The sequence below is a fragment of the Panthera tigris genome, chromosome D2 (assembly GCF_018350195.1).
Source record: "Panthera tigris isolate Pti1 chromosome D2, P.tigris_Pti1_mat1.1, whole genome shotgun sequence".
Taxonomy (NCBI): Eukaryota; Metazoa; Chordata; class Mammalia; order Carnivora; family Felidae; genus Panthera; species Panthera tigris.
The window spans coordinates 40,461,801-40,478,208 of NC_056670.1; the positions used below are offsets into that span (position 1 = coordinate 40,461,801).

A 16,408-nucleotide genomic window follows, 5' to 3' on the forward strand; every position below is an offset into this window, starting at 1 on the left:
AGGCAGAATAGCTTATTTTAATTTGCATTTGTAATATTAGAGAATAGTTGATATTTTTTGTGCTTTCATCAGGTATTTGTTGTTCTTCTTTTATAAATATTCACTCATTTGCTGCTTGTTTTCCTGTTGGGGGATCACTTTTATTTTTCTCATTGTAAAAATCTTTAATATATAAAGGATATTAGCATGTTTCTTTATAATAAATACATTAAGTATTTTTTTCTTTCCAGTTTGTTATTTACCTCTTAATTGCATTTCTGGGTTTCTTTCTTTCTTTCTTTCTTTCTTTCTTTCTTTCTTTCTTTCTTTCTTTCTTTTTCTTTCTTTCTTTTGAAAGGTGTATGGGTGGAGTAGGCAGAAGACTTTAGTATTTTATGTTGCTAAATTAGCCTACCTTAAGATATTTTAAAGGAAAATAACTCTTGATAAAGTAAGGGTTATTTTTGCAAAATCAAAGAGATCTCAACATTCCAAACGGGTGCAAACAAATAACTGTGTAAACCTAAGTACACTTAGTCAACATTTTATTTTATTTTTTTATTTTATTAAATTTTTTTTTCTTTAACATTTATTTATTATTGAGAGACAGAGAGACACAGAGCATGAGCAGGTGAGGGGTAGAGAGAGGGGAAGACACAGAACCTGAAGTAGTCTCCAGGCTCTGAGCTGTCAGCACAGAGCCCGATGAGGGGCTCAAACTCACAAACTGTGAGATCATGACCTGAGCCGAAATCAGTCACTTAACCGACTGAGCCACCCAGGTGCCCCACTTAGTGAACATTTTAAAATTATAACATCATTTTGCCATTTGTTCCTTGCTTTTCGTTTTCTATTTTTCCCATCTGTTCTTTCTTCTCTTTTTCTCTTCTTCTACTTTTTTTTTTAAGTTTATTTATTTACTTTGAGAGACAGAGCCAGAGAATACAAGCGGGGGAGGGCCAGAGAGAGAGAGGGAGAGAAAGAATCCCAAGCAGGCTCTGCACTGTCAGCACGGAGCCCCAATGCGGGGCTGGAATTCACGAACCGTGAGGTCACATACTGAGCGGAAACCAAGAGTTGGGTGCTTAACCCACTGAGCCACCCAGGTGCCCCTTTCCTGTCTTCTTTTGAATTAATTGAATATTTTTTATTCCGTATAATCTCCTTTGTTAGCTTAAGTATAAATCTGTGCTTTGTTATTGTAGTGACTGCTTTCGGGTTTACAGTATGCATCTTTAACTTTTACCTTTAGATGTTATTACCACTTTACGTGTAAGTATAAGAACCTTACAATGCTGTCTTCCATTTCTTACCTTTGGCTTTTGTGCTATTATTGACATACATTTTCGTTTTACATGTATTACATGTATCATTACTTTTGTTTAAACAACCAAGTATTTTTTAAAATACTTTTAAGTACTAAGACAAAAAGTTATATATTTACCCTGTAGTTACCATTTCTGGTGCTCTTTGTTAATTTGTTTAGACCCATGACTTAATCAGGCATTAGTTTCCTTTTCCTGAAGGACTTGCTTTAATATTTCAAGTCGTGTGGGGCTCCCAGTAATGAATTCTGTCAAATTTTATATGTATGAAAGTCCTTCTTTACCTCCATTGTTAAAGATATTTTTGCTGAGGGGGCACCTGCGTCGCTCAGTCGGTTTAAGTGTCCAGCTTTGGCTCAGGTCATGATCTCACAGCTTGCGAATTTGAGCCCCGGGTCGCGCTCTGCGCTGAGAGCTGAAAGCCTGGAGCCTGCTTCGGATTCTGTATCTCCCTCCCTCTCTCTCTGCCCTTCCTCACTTGTGCTCTGTCTCTGCCTCTCTCAAAAATAAATAAACATTGAAAAAAAATTTTTTAAGATATTTTTGCTGAGGTAGTATCACATTGCACCTCTACCCCAACCTTGTCACAATACTTTAAAGATGTTACTCAACTGACTTCTTGGCTTGTATTGTTTTTGGTGAGAAATCTGCCATTATTCTTACCTTTGTTCCTGTGTATGGATTGTATCTTTCTCTTGCTGCTTTTAAGATTTTCTCTTCATCATCAATTTTATAAATTTGATTACAATGATATTCAGTATCTATCTATCTATCTATTTATGGGCTAGGATTTTTTTGAGCTTTTTGAATATGTGGATTTATAATTTTGTCTAATGAGGGAGATCTCAGCTATTTATGTCCTCAAATATTGTCTCTTATTCAATTAATGGATTTTTCTCATCATCCTGGGTCATATTTTCCTGCTTTTTCTGCACTTCCAGTAATTTTTTATTGGGTAGCAGAGAATGTGAACTTTACTTGTTAGGTGCTGGATATCTTTTGATTCTTTTAAATGATTTTTATTTTCATCCTGGGATGCAGTTAATTTACTTGAAAAGTGATCCTTTTAGTTCTTGTTTTTTTTTTTTTTTTTTTTTTTTTTTTTTTTCCGACGTGTTAGGCTGGATTGGAACAGTGTTAGTCTAATGGCTAATTACTCCCAACTCCTGAACTCCTGAAGCATGACTCTCTAAGAATAAACAAATGACTATTAATTTGACTCTGAATATAACTTAGTGGTGGCAGTGGCATCCAAAGATCAGGGTGATGAGAATGGTCTGCTCTGTAGAGAATTTAATAATCGCTGTTTACTGTCAAATTTTAATAAAATATGTGTAAGCTTCTAATAGTCCACTTTATCACTTACTCTACTTTGTATTTTCCATGGAGGTTATTTAAGAGAACCCCCAGTGAAGCAGTTATGTGCTAACACATGTGGACTTAGCCACATTTGTTTCTTTCTAGCGTAAATTCTTAGAGGCACAGCATTGTTTGAACTTGCTTCAGAGGATTTTTGTATTAGTCACTTAAAAATTTCTTCTCTTGCGTAGTCTGAGACTTCTCTGATTTTTTCTTTCTGTATGAGTCTGTATTAGTTTTCATATAAAGTGGGTTCCTTAATGTTTGTGAATATTTGGGTATCTGCTCAAATTTAATTTGGAGGCTCTCTATAGGTGGGTGAGAATTACCTATTTTGGTCATTGTCTTCGAAGATCCCAGTAGGACATCATCCATGTCCTTTGAGGTAGTCAGATTCCCCAGGAGAAAGAATAAATAAATCTTCTACACAGGTGAAATCTACTTGATGGTCACAACATGGAGATGTTGGTGAGGAAAGAATGATCAAAGTACCAATATATAACCTTAAGGCATTTCTCCAGTTTTCATCATTTTGTTTTTCAGAACGCTGTATCAGCCAATTCTGTGTCACATCCCTCAGAATAGTGAGCACAGTTGACATGTCCAGCCCTCCACCACGAAGGATGCCATCCTGAGACTCTGTTTTACTCCCTGAGGAATTGGACTCCAATGTACGTCCATCATGGGGGAAGGCGAGGACACTCAGCTCCGTGGACGACCCTAAAATGAGAGAGGGTCTGTTTGTTTCTTAACAACAAGTCCTCCATTTTTAAATTTGCTTTTTATATCTCAGCTCCAGTGGCTCCAGGTCTGCTCTTTCTCAGATTTGGGGAGGTTTGGAATGGAAATTGAGTTTCTTATCAATTTTTCCAACTTCCAGTTTAACTGTTCATCTTTCCCTGGCCGGCTGAATCAGTCACATTCCTTGCTCAGCTTTCCAGCAAGCAGAGTTCTGTTACTTTGGTTGATTTCCATTCCCTCTGTTCATGTGAATTCATGCCTTCTTAAAATTCCTTTACTGGAGATAATTTTTAGAAGTTTCATGATGAAGCAGAGCTCAGTGCTATGTTTAGTTTGCCATCTTAATACTTGCATATGTGCAAATGTCTTTCTGTAACATTCATTTGAAGAAAGCAGTGAGGCTGTGTGTAAATTTGTATGTCAGCTTCATATTTGTACCTTCATGCACATCTAGAGTTCGTTTATTCTTATGCTTGTAAAACATCGGCTAAAAGCACTTTGATTTGCATAGTTATTTGTTTGCATTTATTTGGAATATTAAGAACTCTTAATTTGCAGAAATAATCCTTATTTTTTTTAAGGGGGGTGTTCTTTTTAGAATACCTTAATAATTTTGCCAGTTTAAAAAAATCTGTTCAGGAAAAACACTTCTCTGTATTTCAGGGTTCCACACCCATCCTACTTTACAGATTGACATCTCTTTTACGATTGCTTCTTCTTTGTTTTTCTCTTCTTTTTTGAATTTTCTGAAAGTATATCTCAAGCCTTTATTTCTAGTAATAACTGAATTACACTTTGGTAGAATTACTACTACTTTATGCTGCTTCCTATGTGAAATTTCATTCCATGATTTATAGCTTCCTTAATTTACTTTCTTATGCCATTTATCTTATGTATCATTTTACCCACTTTGTTTTGAATTTCAGCTAATTCTCTTTTGGGTACTTCTCCTGTCTTTTTATAAAGTATGTAGCTTTACTGTTTATTAAAGATTCTATGTGGTTTCCTCTAATTCCCTCTGATCCTTCAGTAGATCATTTTCATAATATTTTTTTCTTCTGATTTTCCAATTACTTTTGTCTTTATCTTATTCTTTTGTGTTGTAAGTTCATTTATTTTCAGAGAGAGAGACAGAGAGAGAGAGAGAGAGAGAGAAGGAGGGAGGGAGGGAGAATCCCAAGCACGCTCTGTGTTGTCAGCCCAGAGCCTGACATGGGGCTTGATCTCACAAACCAAGATCATGACCTGAGTTGAAACCCAGCCAGATGCTTAGCCATCTGGGCCACCTAGGTGTTCTCTTTATCTTGTTATTTACCATTTCCCTCCTTGTCCTCCTCCCTCCCACTCTCCTTTCCCCCCTCCTCTCTTTCTTTACTGATGTTTAAATGAGGTAGGATTTTCTTGGCAGATGATTTGGTTGGTATTGTTTCTACCTTCTGCCTACTCGTGTGTAAACAAATTACCTTCTCAGCTCAGATTTTAAGCCTTAAATTTACCAGGCGTTTTTCTAATGTTCTACAAATATCAGACTTATTTCTGTCTCTACTACTTTGTTCTCTATTTCTCTGAACTGCTCTAGGACATGAACAAATGTTTTCCTAGTTCACACTTCTCCTGTATCCAAGTTCTGAACTTAGCACATTACCAGAAATGATTCATAATGGAATGGACCATCCCAAATCTGTTGGTTCTGAAATATGCTACCTTTCATTTGATTCAGAAAAATGACATGTGTGACAGAAGGTAAAACATACCTTTCAGCTTACGGAGTACTATCTGAAAAGTAGAGAGGGCATGTGGCTAGGTTTTCAACCTAGAAATTTCTTCACTTTCAAGTCAGTGAACGTAGGTAGATAAAAATAATAGTTCCCCAACATAGCCCAGCATTTTTCAGACACTGTCTCTGTAATCACATCAAACTTAATATGCTGCTTGCTAAGCCTGTGTATTTTCTCCATGAGAATCCATATGGTTTATAAGCAAACACCTGATTTTGAGTCTCTGTTTCATTTATTAGTTGTATGACCTTGGGCAAGTTCTCATTAAACCTCCATTCTCTCTTTTTTAAATGGAGAATAAAACACCTCAAATATTAGAATTTTTTTGTGAGGATTGAATGAGATAATAATGTCTGTGAAATGTGGAGTATAAAGTGGGTATATAATAAGCACTTGTTAATTACCAACATTACAAATAGAGAAAGCTTTTCCAGCTTCTAGCCTTCATTTTTTATAGTGTTGTGGGTTTTCATATTTCCCTCAGCCTCAGTGGAAACTCCAGTCAGAACATGGGGGAAGTCATGTTACCCTTTAACCTAATGTCATCCATAAATTCATCTCTTGATTTCTAATTTTTTAATATTTCTATTTTAATTTGATTTCATGCATATCATTCAGTTTTTTTACACAGTCTGAGATATTTATCCTTAAGTGAAAGAATGGAAGACATTGGTAGTAACTTTGATCATAGATATCTCTGGTTTTATCATTGTCATTGTTTCCTATTTTATTCAGTTTTTTTTCCCTCCCACTTTTTTCATTCTGACCTAGTACCTGGCATAATTCAATCAATATATTTGGCATCAAGCATTAAAAAATAAGAGTTTCATTATTTGGGTAAAGGAAAGTAATGCAAAAACTAGAGAGATATCAAATAATCAGCCATTCTTTCTCCCTCTAATTGCTTGGCCCTCTGATATTTTGAAAGATGCAACTCTTTCTTCTTTTGGCCCCATAGCCTTATCTTATTTCCCACCATCATGCCACATCTTCCATGACACAAAGTACCCTGCCAGCACCAAAGAAAATCTGGCACATGACTCTTGGCTTGGTTGTTTTCTGATAGTTGCTATCTAGAAAGGCATTTGGGTCATGTATCAGACTTTATGGAAGGGGAAGCAGTTCTCTTGCAACTATTGAGAGACTAGGAACAAGGTGTTTGCTTTGTCAGTACAGACAGAGTTCAGCTGCAAGTAATAACATTCAGAATATAGTGGCTTATGAAACGTAGATGTATTGATTCTTTCCATGGAAGAGCAGTTCATAGGTAGACAGTTTAGAACGGGCTTGCAAACGCTCCATGGTTCCTCAGCCCTCATTGCTTACAATAACAAAATGGCTTCATGATTCAAAATAGCTGTTGACGTTCCAGCTACAGCGCTGTATTGCAAATGGCAGGAAGGGAGAAGGAGGAAGAAAAAGGACACTCTTTCCTTTTAGGAGACCCCCAAGAAGTATCACTATAAAACTTCCCCCTGTATCTTATAAGAACCTGGTGGCCGTATCTGGTTGCAAGGGATGATGAGGAATGAGACTTTCAGCACTCAGCAGTGTGCACAGCTAAACTGTCAAGATTCATGTCTCTGAAATGGAAAGACACGCCGGGTGACACATCTTGCCGGTGTTTGGGGTTGAACTTCTCCATCTCATGGGCAGGAATGGAAGTACCGAGTGTGCTGTGGGCATCTGGCATGGGGTTGCTGTGTGAGGAAGTGAAATCCAAGTATATTGTTCTCTGCTGCACTCCATCTGAATTAGAGTTAATGAATGGACTTCCAAGATTCTTTGCTGACTGCTCTTTTTTTATTAATGGGCAGCATGTTAGTGTAAAGTTGGGAAACACCATAGCATAGAGCTTAAAATCCAAGTCTGCTCATGTGGTTAACCATTTTGACCAAAAAAGACTTTAAGTATGTGGAAAATTTCTGACGGATTTTAGAGTTGCTATGACTTTAAAGTTTATACCCAGGGAAGGTTGGGTTTCTATCTGTGTTTGGTTTGCTTTTAATATGGACGGTGAACTCCAAACAGAAGATAGTTTTAGGAACCTCTCATAACACATGTGCTTTACGAAGTAGTTTCATCCACTGGAGGATGTAACAAAGAAATCAGAATTTGAATCTTATCCCCAAGACTCCAGGATCACATGGTGATACTGGGGCTGCTGCAAATATTCAGTATGATTCAGCTTGACTATATCTGAAAATTAGGATTGCCTTCAATCTTATCAGCCACAGAACCCATCGGGCTGCATGCATCCCTCTCTGTGCCTGGGTTCATGCCACTATTCAAGGTGTAAGAGCCTCTTAATTGTAGCTCCCTGTAAGATTCAAATACAAGGTCTTCCGGCCCTTGTCGCCTGGCTCATAATGTGATATGGTGAACTGCTCTAGCACCGGCCCTCCCTTCTTTTCTTCCTTTTACATCAGCCCCAACAGCCCCATTCATCATAGTTATTTTACTAATAGTTGGGTAAAAGACTCTGAAATTACATCTCTCTCTAGTGTTTCTAGGATTTACAAAAATCAACAGGGGGTCTTCACCACAGGCCCTTAATATGAAAGTCTCTGTGCAGGAAAATCCATAAGCTAGGGTGACTTTTGAGTTAAATTGTATTTTATGGCTCAAGAAATGCTTTGCTTGGTTCTCGCCACCATTACAAAGCAAAGAAAATAATTTCAGATTCAGTTTACACAAAACATCACTTCGGGTTGATACAAGCTTTATGTTAGTGGCATGGAAATATTTGCATGTGCACATTGATATGTAGTGAAATAGACTACGGATGATAAGATCAATTTTCTATTAAAAGTAAAAAGGCCAGGGTAGCCAGATGCAGTGAGGGCTTTTCCCATTTGTCATTCAATACTGTTTGACAGTTTTACATTAGCTGCGGAAGGCACCCACTGGCATGCTGTGGCAACGCTTTAGAAAATATGCACACGTACACAAACACACATATACACAAACACATGTACACACTCACACAGATGGTACAGACTCATATAATTGGGCACAAAAAGACAGTAACCATATATGCAGACACCTATTCTAGCACGTGAACACAGTCACATAGCAAAGTCACGCCCACACAGATAGGAAGACATTGACCAAATGGTACAATGACGCAGCCAGGACTGACAATTGCAGAGTCACACGAATGCGAGGTGAAGGCTCATGCATATAGATGCTGAGAGACCTGGAGACACATACACACACATGAAGAGCATACAGAGTCCCAGAGATTAAGGCAGATAGGCACACGAAGATGAACACTTAGGTATACAGACTGACAGAATAGACTAGAATATGGCAGCAACTTCCTTACATATGTGGCACCCATCTTGCCCTTTCCAAGTCATTCAGAATTACCATATGTGGTGGTATATGATGCCTGAATGCAAGAACTGCTTATAGAACCATACAAAGAACATAAGGTTTCTTGAGTTCCTTCTATATATTAAGTGTTGTGATAATGTGCAGTCACATTATTGCAACCACATCAATTCCAGATGCTCTTTTCAATCTTGAGTAAGTTCACTCTTCTCCCTTCATCCTTGTATCTTTCTAGCCATTTCACTTTACCCTGTTTCCTCGTGATGCACATGCTTTGTTTTCTGTGACCTTAATTTTTCCCATAATTACCCCAATTTTTCCTCATTATGGCCTCCTTTAATAATGCTCATATGAATACCTGGCTGGCCTTTTGCCCTTGACAATGAAATCCCATTCTTCTCTTTTCCTTCAGTTTAAAAATCTCAGCTACCCTTTGAGGCCTCATTTCTGTCTTTCTTTCTTTTTTTAATATTTATTTATTTTGAGAGAGAGAGAGAGAGACAGAGAGAGAATCAGTGGAGGAAGGGCAGAGAGAGAGGGAGAGAGAGAGAATCCCAAGCAGGTTCCATGCTGTGAACGCAGGCCTGATGCAGGGCTCCATCTCAAGAACCATGAGATCATGACCTGAGCGGAGATCAAGAGTTGGATGCTTAATTGACTGAGCCTCCCGAGTGCCCCAGAGGTCTCATTTATTTCCATTTGAAGATTTAATTCTTACTCTGTATACTTTCACAGCTGCATTAAGTAATACAGAGCTTAGCACTTAATTTTTCTTTCATTTCTTTATAATACATCAATTATGTCTCCCCAGCTGAATTATATTCCTTCTGAAAGTAGGAACTCTGCTTTATTCTTTTCTTTGCCTTGCATTTCCCAACCTCTGGCTCACTCTGGTATGCTTTGGAACACCCTGCACCCTCATTCTGGGTCAGGGGCTACCTCAAGTGATCACTGTTAATGCTTCTATCTTCAGTCCAAGTGGGATTCTGAACTCCAGGCCTTTACTTCTAATTTTATAATGCCTGAAGACATCTTAAGCCCAATGGTTGGTTAATTTCAATTTACAAACTCTCAATGGGACAATCTCTCCCTATTACCTTTCCCTAAACCCTGTTCCTTCTTTCTTTCGTTCTTTCTTTTTCTTTCTTTCTTTCTTTCTTTCTTTCTTTCTTTCTTTCTTTCTTTCTTTCTTTCTTTCTTCCTTCCTTCCTTCCTTCCTTCCTTCCTTCCTTCCTTCTCGCCCAATCCTGGTCAGGTGTCCTACTATGCATTCAGTTATCCAAGTTAGAATGCCAGCCAGTACTTTTTACCTTCCTATCTCCCTACCTTTCTCTTTCCCAACATGAGAACACGAAGAAATACCTTTATGTTACCTTGCTGTCTCTCACTGCCTGCTATGCTGTCCTGAGCACCACCCTGGTCCATGCCCTCGTGAACTTGAGGACATGGAAGTGAAGATGGAGATGGCGGGCTTCTAGCTTATTCTCTTGCTTCTGGTTTCACTTCCTGAGATCAGCCTCCCTATTGGTATCAGAATCATCATTCTAAAATACAAATCTGATCTTGTCATTTCTATCAAAACATCTTTAATGGCTCAAGAGTGCCCTAAACTCCTCCAGCAGGCAGTGCCTTTTACGACATTGCCTCGACCAGCACTATCAGTTGAGCCATCTCGTCCCTCTGTTACTGTCCACATGACACCACATTCTATGAAAGGCTGAATACATCACATCACTGGGTATTGCTGAGCCATTTCCCTTCACTTAAATGCTTAATGTTACTGTTCTGCCTGGGAAATGACCATGTATCCTTCAAACTCGGTTCTGATGGCTTCCATGACTTGCCCTGGGAGGAGTAAACTTTTCTGTAATACTTTGTGCAGGTCTAGGAGAGCACTCATCACGTGGCTCACTATTCACATGTCTTTCTCTTTAATTGGACTGTGACTACTCCAAAAACAGATGCTATTCTCCCCACTACAATGATAGGTACTCAATAAAGGCAGTTGCTCGGTTACTTGGATGATTACTTCTGTAACTGTCATGAAAGGAAAAGTCTGCTCCACAAACTTAAGCACGTGTTTGGGTGGAGGAGTACTATTTATTGCACACTTAATATAAATGCTCTGTGTATGTGTATGTGTATGTATATATATTTAATTCTTACAACAACTCTCTGATATAATTGCCATTATGCCCACTTTCCCAATGAGAAATCTGAGTTCTAGAGAAATCAAGGATTTGCCCAGGTTAGGTCTTATTTTTAGCCCAGAGGCTGCCATATTCTTCCATCCCACTGGACCAGAATGGGTCCATGAGATATTATTTCTTCATCCAACTTGGGAAACTGTAGATAAAGCCAACATAAACAACTGTCTTCCCTGTGCTAGCTCTCAAAACTTTTAATACATTCATGTGATTCTCCAAGTTTGACTATACCTCATAGCACTTTCCAGATCCGTTTGGCCTCGGAACCCATTTATACGTCTCTCTGCAGAACATACTTTGGGAGATACAGTATTATACCAAATGCTGTCTTTAAAAAAATTTTAGCTTTCATAAATGTTTGGTGGACCACTCCCCTTTCTCAACTCGATTTGAAGAGAGAATATGTATCCCGACCCAAGTATTCATTCTGTTACACTGAGATCGGGCAGAAGTGGTTGGCATATCAATTCTCAGACTCCCAGGGACCTCACCAGCTGTTCTATGGCTCTGTTTGCCTCAGCAGAGAGGAGAAGGACAAAAATGTATGCTTGATGCTCCTATTTATTTCGACCCATGCCCAGGCCCACAGGCTATCCATTGCACAAAGCATGTGCAAGAGAAGAAGAAACTTGGATTGAGCTGCCTGAGCTCTGATCTTCCTGTCAGCCTGTCCCTGGTGGGTCCTCCGCTCTGGTGGTATTTGGTTGGAGCTGGGTGGGGGGGGTGGGGAGTGCCAGTGAGTGCTATCGAGTCGCCTGCACCTTTTGCACTGCACAGGACAAGTTTATTTATTGTTGTCTCCAGCTGAGAGCAGCAACATGGCATTCCCTGATCCCCCTGGTAATTTCCCAGGCTCAATGATTCCTGTTTCTCTTGACCTGCTTCACAGCTGGTGGCATTGCTGCTGACCTGGATTTGCTCTTCTTAGCTCAGATGACATAGCAGCTCAGAAGTTGCATGTATTTGACAACACAAAGACTCCATCCCTTTAAACAAGACACACACACACACACACACACACACACACACACACACACACACAATGCAGCTCTGAAGTCACAGAGGCCTTGGTTCTAGTCCTGGCTTGAGAACACTAAATCCCGGCTCTGCCACTTGCTAGTTTGGACAAGTTACTAACCACACAGCCTCACTTTTCTGTATCTGCACGATGATGATAATATTACCCACCTCACAGGGCTCTTGAGAGGATTAAATAGCTCAGTGCCTGGGATATAGCAACAGTCATATACTGTTTGCTGTGTTTATATTACTAGCATTTTTCAATTTTGTCTTTTATTGTTTTACATATTAGTATTTACTTTCTTTTGCTTTCTCATAAACGATCAAGGCCTCATGGACTTATTTTAATCTAAGGAGACGTTAAGGAGAATAATCTATTGATTCTTTCTACAAAGGGTTTGTAATTATCTGGAGAAATTAATCATAAAAATAAGAAAAGGTTACCAGTGACACATTATATGCAGTATTTTAATTATTAAAAAAATAAAAAACATTCTTCATAAAGAAACTGAGTGTTAAATAAATCCATTAGCACACAAGTTTAAAAAAGTCTATATGATGAGTAAGTGTAACTGATAAGATTTGAAAAAAATATTTGGAGTGTGTGTATTATCAAGAGTATACTCTAAGCTAATGGATCTCAAATTTTCTGATCTCAGGAACATTTTACATTCATAAAAATTATTGAAGTCTCCTCAAGAGCCTTTTCTTCAGTGAGCCATACCTATCAATATTTACCATATTAAAAATTAAAACAAGGAGACTTAAAAATATTTTATTGATCCTTATCAAAAATAAAAATAAACTATTGCATGCTAACATAAATGACAATTTTTTTAATGTTTATTTTTGAGAGAGACAGAGCATGAGTGGGGGAGGGGCAGAGAGAGAGGAGACACAGAAGCAGAAGCAGGTTCCAGGCTCTGAGCTGTCAGCACAGAACGCAACGTGAGGCTCGAACTCACGAACCGCAAAATCATGAATTGAGCCAAAGTTGGATGCTTAACCAAATGAGCCACCCAGGCGCCCCGTAAATAACAATTTTTAATGGAAAATAAATTATTTTCTGAAACAAAAGAGTGAGAAAAGTAGCATTGCTTTGTATATTTATGTTTTGTAGTAAAAAACACATGAAATCTACCCCTAAACATATTTTTGAGTGTATAGTACAGTATTGTTAACTATGAGTAAAATGTTGTACGGCAGATCTGTAGAAATTTTTGTGTGGCATAAATGACATTTTACACCCATTGAATAGCAGAAACTCTCCCATTTCCTACCCCCTTTCCTGTGGCAACCACCATTCTTTCTAGCTCAACGCGTTTGATTACTTTAGATACCTCCTATAAGTAGAATTAAGTAGTGTCTGTCCTGTGGCTGGGTTGTTTCACTTAGCAAAATGTTCTCAAAAATTAATCGTGTTGTAGCATATGACAGGATTTCCTTTTTAATTGCTGAACGATATCCCATCGTATGTGAAGATTGTGTTTTCTTCATTCATTCATGTGCCAGTAGACATTTAGTTTATTTTGACTGCTTAGCTATCGTGAATAATGCTCTCATAAACATGGGAATGCAAATATCTTTTTAAAATCCCGTTTTCAGTTCTTTTGGATATATACAAGAGGCGGGATTGCTGAATCATGTGGTAGTTGTGTTTTTATATATACTTTTTGAGAAACCTCCATACTGTTTTCCATAGTGCCTGCACCATTTTACATGCCCGCCAACAATTATTTTAGATGATGGCTACCCTACTATGTGTGAAGTGAGATCTCATTGTGGTTTTAAATTGCGTTTGCCTGATGAATAGTGATATTGAGCATCTTTTCATTTATCCGCTAGCCATTTATAACTCTTCTTGGGAGAAATGTCTGTCTAAGCCATTGGCACTTTTTTAAAACTTTGAGTTATTATTTTTCATAGTGAGTTGTAGGAATTCCTATATATTTTGGATATTAATCTCTTATATATATGGTTTGAAATATTTTCTCCCATTTGATAAGCTGCCTTTTCATTTTGTTAATTTTTTCCCTTTGCCATGCAGAAGCTTTGTAGTTTGATGTAATCCGACTTGTCTATTTTTGCTTTTATTGCCTATTCTTTTTGGTGTCATTAAGAAATCGTTGCCAAAACCAGGGTCATGAATCTTTTTCCCTATGCTTTTTTTTCCTACAAGTTTACAGTTTCTGGTATTACATTTAGGTATTATTCGATCCATTTAGGGTTAATATTTGTGAGTACTGTGAAGTAGGCTCCCACTTTCATTCTTTTGCATGTGGGCATCCACTTTTCCCAACACCATTTATTGAAGAAGCTGTCCTTTGTTCCATGTGTATTCTTGGCACTCATGTTGAAGATTAGCTGACTGTACCTGCATGGGTTTATTTCTGGGCTCTCTATTCTGTTCCATTGATCTGTACATCTGTCTTTATGTCAGCATCACATAGTTTTCATTATTGTAGCTTGAAATCAAAGAGTATGAGGCCTTCAGTTTTATTTTTCTTCTAAAAGATTGTTTTATTTATTCAGAATCCTTTGTGGTTCCACATGAATTTTTTCTAATTTTGTAAAAAATTGCCATTGAGATTTTTTTAGGGGTTACTTTGAATCTGTAGATTACTTTGATAGTATGGGCATTTTAACAATATTAAGCTTTCAGTTTCATGAACACAGGGTGTCTTTCCATTTATGTCTTCTTTCAGCAGTGTGTAGTTTTCATTGTACGAGTCTTTTGCCTTCTTAGGTATGTTTATTCCTAAGTATTTTATTCCTTTCGATGCTATTATACATGGGTTTGTTTTCCTAATTTCCCTTTTGGATTGGCCATTGTCAGTGTATGGAAATATAGTTTACTCTTGTGTGTTGCTTATATATCTTGCATCTTTGCTGAATTCATTTATTGGTTGCAACAGTTTTTGTGAGGAAACTTTCATGTTTTCTGCATATAAGATTGTGTCATCTGTGAACAGTACTTCTTCCTTTCTGATTTGGGTGCTTTTTATTTCTTTTTCTTGCCTAATTGCTCGGACCAGAGCTTGCAGTACTATGTTGAATAGAAGTAGTGGGAGTTGGGCATCCATGCCTTGTTCTTGACCTCTGAGGAAAGGCTGTCAGTACAGTGTTAGCTGTGGGCTTGTCGTATATGGCCTTTATTGTATTGAAGTAATTTCTTTCTGTTCCTAGTTTGAGTGTTTTTGTCATAACAGGGTGTTGAATTTTGTCAGTTGCTTTTTGTGTATCTATTGAGATGATCATGTGATTTTTATCCTTCATTCCGGTAATGGAGTGTTTCACATCAGTTGATTTTTGTGTGTTCAGTCATCCGTGCATTACGGGGATAAATCCCATTGGTCATGGTGTCTGATCCTGTTGATATCTGTTGATTTCAGTTTGCTAGAATTTTGTTGAGTTCTTTTGCATCTATATTCATCAGAGATATTGGCCAGTTGTCTTCTTTTGGGGTAGTATCTTTTTCTGGCTTTGGTATCAGGATAATGCCATTCTCATTAAATGTGTTTGGAACTATTTCCTCCTCTTTAGATTTCTGGAAAAGTTTGAGAATGATTGGTGTTAATTCTTCTTTAAATATTTGGCGGAATTCACCAATGAAGCCATCTGATCTTGAACTTGTCTTTCTGAGGAAGTTTTTGATAAGTCATTCAGCCTCCTTACTAGTTATAGGTCTGTTCAGTTCTGTTTCTTCATGATTCAGTCATGGTCGGTTCAATTTCTAGGAAGGCTTCTCAAGACTTTCCTGTGGATGTATCTTCTCTGGACTTGTGCATGTAGATTTTTAATTAGATGGGTTTGCTGGTTTAGAGCTCATGATCTCTTGTTTTTCTGTGGTGTTTTTCTGCTATACTGAGGCTGCTCTGAATCAGCAGCACACCGCCCAGCTCTTTTACCTTCTCAGTGGCCCCCATTAAGAACACACTGGGTCCCAGCAGTGACAGGAGACGACCGAGACAGAAGCCAGTCCCTTAGGTAAGCTCTCCTGCTCCCACCCCATGAAAACCCAGAATGTTGAAGATACAATCCACTCCTCTCTTTCCCTCTCCAGGGAGAGTCCAGGAACTGGGAGTTCCCAACCATGATACTATATCAGTGGGAGGGATGGGGGTGAAAGGGCACCACACATTTTCCTGTTGGCTTCATTGTGGCTGATTTTATGCCACCTGGGGTGCAGGAGCTTCTTAACTGTTTTCTGGATTTCTCACAAAGGATATTGATCTGTGTTTATTTCTGAATCAGTATCTCTGTGGGAGGAAGGAGAGTCTAGGGCTTCCTATTCCACCATCTTGCTAACCTGCCAGGACATTACTTTATGTTTTTGCCAATCTCTTTAATGTCTGCCTTAGCAGAAGATAGCTAGATTCATATATCTGCACCTATAATCAATCCCTTACGTTGGTGTGGTGGGAGTATGTGAGGAAAACTAACTTCATACAAATATGTGGCTGGAAAAAGAAGGATTGTGTTTGTAGCAAAATCAGATAATTTTAGATTTCTTAAATTCTTATACCCTAACTCAACAGTTAATAGTTCTTAAAGATTACTGACAATGTGGAATCTGAAATTATAGGACATTTTTTACTGTGTGACATTCTACCTTGAAAGAGCCTTCTACCGGTACATCATTTCATAGCCTCATGCATTGGTC

At 38.2% G+C, this 16,408-nt stretch overlaps 1 protein-coding gene across 4 annotated transcripts in view; it reads left to right on the plus strand.

The window, feature by feature from the left end:
- Positions 1-16,408, plus strand: part of NRG3 (neuregulin 3) — a 1,045,385-nt gene that overhangs the window by 283,451 nt on the left and 745,526 nt on the right. The window lies entirely within an intron of this gene.